General features: G+C 38.4%; 1 long non-coding RNA gene across 1 annotated transcript; it reads right to left on the bottom strand.

Moving 5' to 3' along the window:
• Positions 1 to 489: 489 nt before the first annotated feature.
• Positions 490 to 3,142, bottom strand: LOC148146640 (uncharacterized). Its single transcript, XR_015760638.1, has 3 exons — positions 3,031 to 3,142; positions 2,375 to 2,459; positions 490 to 760 (listed from the first exon to the last, which is right to left on the bottom strand). It is a non-coding gene; the product is annotated as an uncharacterized LOC148146640 (long non-coding RNA).
• Between the last annotated feature and the right edge of the window lie 598 nt (positions 3,143 to 3,740).

Below are 3,740 nucleotides of genomic sequence, written 5' to 3'. Positions count from 1 at the left end.
ATTCGATACATAGAAAAGGCAACACACACAGCATTGCATTTTGTGTTCTTTGTGGTTTTATATTGTCATTTGTCAGAAAGGAAGTGACGACAATGTCAGGATTGTATCTGACTGTTGGTAATGGGATATTGGATTTTGTGTAATGTTTATATCTTCAATATCACAAGCAACAAATGAGAACACACTACAATTCACTAATCATTTTATTTTTGATCATCACTGAAAATGCAACCATTTTGGTTTTCATTGCTTAAAGTGTCTTAAAAATGTAATGAAAGTAGCAGAATACAAGTGCTGAAACTTTGGGAAGTAAGTTAAAAAGTTTTTTTTTAAATAGTTAGAGCAGAGAATTGTGGTTTAATTTTGAGTACTGTCTGAATTATCTTGAACATAAAATCCTTTCAACTGCTTAAGATGTGCGCAACAGAGCAGCTTTCAATTGGATTGTGTGAGTGAATTATACAATTTGCTTAGATAATTGAAGTTGACATCAAGGAGAATACCTTTTACTCGAATAAAGCAGCAGAAACAATTGGGTGCTGAAGAGATTTGTTGCTAATCATTTACAAAAGAAGTGTGATAATGTCATAATGTACACCGCTGTCATTAATTACCACATACATCTGCTTCAATTTATGTCATTTGAAAAGCAAATGAAAAGCTTGTGAAAGGACACTGAACAAAATTTGATAACTTTATTCAACAATAATTTAAGAATATTTCCAAATGCTTTCAGCCATCTTCCTTCATTCCAATCATCCTGCCAAAAAACACAAGTAGAAATTACACGTTTTTGATTCTCCCATTACTGACATCAATCTCCCCCTCTTTTTTTTTTAAAGAGACCAACCTTGTTGCAAAGAAAATGAAGCGTGTGGGCTGGCAGGTAGTTGGTGAGAGAACCAAAGCAGGCAGAGTCATTGGAGGCTTTTAAAGGAAGCAAACTCTAAGCTATTTTAATAGTCAGATTCCATAAGAATAAGACTTGGGGGTTTGTACACAATTAGGTCTGCTGAGTCCTATACGTCGCTATCAGAGAGGGTTGGACCTGCAGGAGGTAGATTGGTAAGAATAAACATCATCTGTTTATCATTATATAAACAGACTAGCAAAGGCAAGGCAGAGGAAGAAGGGACAATACAATATCTTGTACTTGGATTTGCAAAGGTTGCTTTAGTTGCTCAGTTATGCAGGGAACCCATTAAGTTCTCTTTAAGTAATAGCGCTGGGAATGTCAGCCACCGTACTTCCATCTTGCAGTCTCAAGCATTGAATCCATTCACTCAACTTTCACAGCAATGACTTACAAAGCAGGTACATAAACTGCACTAAAAAAGGTTAGCAAAGAAACCCAAGTGCGAATAGTGCTGACATTTTAAATGTGATTCTAATCACAATCCTCTCTGTGAAATCAAATGCACATTGTGCTTTTCTTCAGAGAAGATTTCTCAATGATGTGCTCCTTCAGTAGACTCAGCAGAGCTGACAATATGCTGCTGTCATGCTGGGACCCTTGAGATGCCTGTGACTGCTGTGTCTGGTAGCCTGAACTCATGCAAGAAAAAGAATCTCAGCTATTGCCTCACTTGGCTGGATTTCTGGATGTTTGCTAGCTTGTATTTGAGGAGATGGTTACTGAGGAGGCTTGCTATCATCCTGATAAATGTTACTGTATACACTGTTGCTCCAATGAGATTTCTGGTGACCTATCCCTTCCAGTGCCCTGAGGAAGGACAAATATTGCAGTGACCATTTCTACCTGGACTTCTATACATCTCAAAATTGGAGCATTCTTTGTATCTTGATTGGAGAATTCTTTGATAGATGGTTTCACTCATCAAACCTGAATAAGTTTGCACTACAAAGGGGATATGTACTGTATGATAAATTGTGCAGTGAAAATGCAAGAGAAGAAACTCAGCACATTTCAAAGGTGGACCCCTCCATTCTCAATGCCTTTGGTTGATCTTTCACGACATAATATAATCACAATTGTGCAGATCTCAGGATGAGCTGAGAGGGAGAAGGCGCAAGAGTTATTGAAATAACTCCACAGAGGCCCACGTCATACTTTATTTACTCTTGGACAGTCCTTGTCAAAGTCAGCACCCAGAATGTCAAAATCTCTGAAACCCCTGATTATATCTGTCAGTCAGGGTTCCCTGACTGGACCAGATTAACTGCCCCAGTCAGGGAACTCATTCTATTATCCAGCTGGCTGACCTCATTACAATCACTACATCTCTCCCCCTGTGAGTGTGAAGACAGAGGCCAGTCCTTTATCTTACAGAGCCTGCTGGGGTGGTTAGGCACTGGGTCAGGTTTCTCTGACTCAGCATCTGATACAGACAGTGTGTAATGCACAATAGCTCACCTCTTGCTCCAGGAATGCCACAGTAGAAATTCACTTTCTTCTTCTGGCAGCAAAGGCATTGATGCAGCTGCACACGAACCACTTGCTGTGTAAAAAAATTGCCCCATGTCTTTTTAGAACGTTTCTCCTCTCACCGTAAAAGTATGTGTCCTAGTTTTGAACTCCCCACCCTAGGGAAAGGACAGCTCCCATTCGCCTTATCTATACCCCTCATGACTTTGTAATTCTCTATAAGGTCACCTCTCAGCCTCCTATGCTTCAGTGAAAAAAGTCACAATCTATTCAACCTCTGAAACCCTCCATTCCTGGCAACATCCTGGCAACATTCTGAACCCTCTCCAGCTTAATAATAATCTTCCTAGAACAGGGAGGCCAGAACTACACACAGTACTCCAAAAGAGGCCTCATTAATGTCCTGTATAACCTCCACTTAACTCTCAACTCCTTTACTCAAAGGTCTGAAAAATGAAGGCAAGCATGCTAAATGTCTTCTTAACCACCCTATCTATATCTGATGCAAACTTCAAAGAGTTATATACTTGAAGCAGGTAGAAAAAACACTATCAAAGATGGTGCCATGAAGCGACATGAAACATTATAAAGACCCATCTGGTTCACTAATATCTGTTATTGAAGGAAATCTGGTACACACTTACCCAGTCTGGCCGACATGTGACTCCAGACCCACAACAATGTGGTTGACTCTGAAAATCAAGTCAATTAGTTCAGGGGCAATGAGGGACAGACAATAAAAATGCTGGCTTTTCAAATGATGAAAGAACAAACAGGTTTCTAACTGATGACACTGAATAGGCTTGATTTTCCTTCAATTACTTGAAACCGCCTTCTAATTTACCTTTACTACATATTTGTAAATTATTAATATTTTACGGGTGCTTCTACATGGGAAATAATTGAAACAAGGGGTCTGAAGGTTTTCAATAGCAACATTTATTACTAATTTACAGATTGCAATGTACGAAAGTGCTTTGTAAAATTACCAAATGGAAGTCAGGTATTAAAGATATAAAAAGCTTAAAAGCTAAGAGGAAGTGTACAAGAGACATGACTGTAGCACTCCTAGCATAATGTGCCTCATGACTTTGAAATCAGTCACTAATTGGCCATTAGAAATAAAATATTACATGAAGTTCTGTCATTTATTACAAGCGCAATGTGCTTTGCTGTCGAGATTGAACAGTTTTTCACTGGAAAGATGAAGGCAGTTTATTAAAATCGAAATGAGTATAATTTAATGACTTTCTAAATTTAGAATGAAATGAAAAATTGTAAATTGCCCTTGCTGACTAGTAGAATTCATAACATTACAAAAAGGTATCATCTGACATCTTATATAACCATCACG

This window comes from Chiloscyllium plagiosum, unplaced genomic scaffold (genome assembly GCF_037043375.1).
Source record: "Chiloscyllium plagiosum isolate Xiang-an unplaced genomic scaffold, Cpla_swu_hap1 HiC_scaffold_20, whole genome shotgun sequence".
In the NCBI taxonomy this organism is placed as follows: Eukaryota; Metazoa; Chordata; class Chondrichthyes; order Orectolobiformes; family Hemiscylliidae; genus Chiloscyllium; species Chiloscyllium plagiosum.
This window is presented reverse-complemented; position numbering and strand designations above follow the sequence as displayed.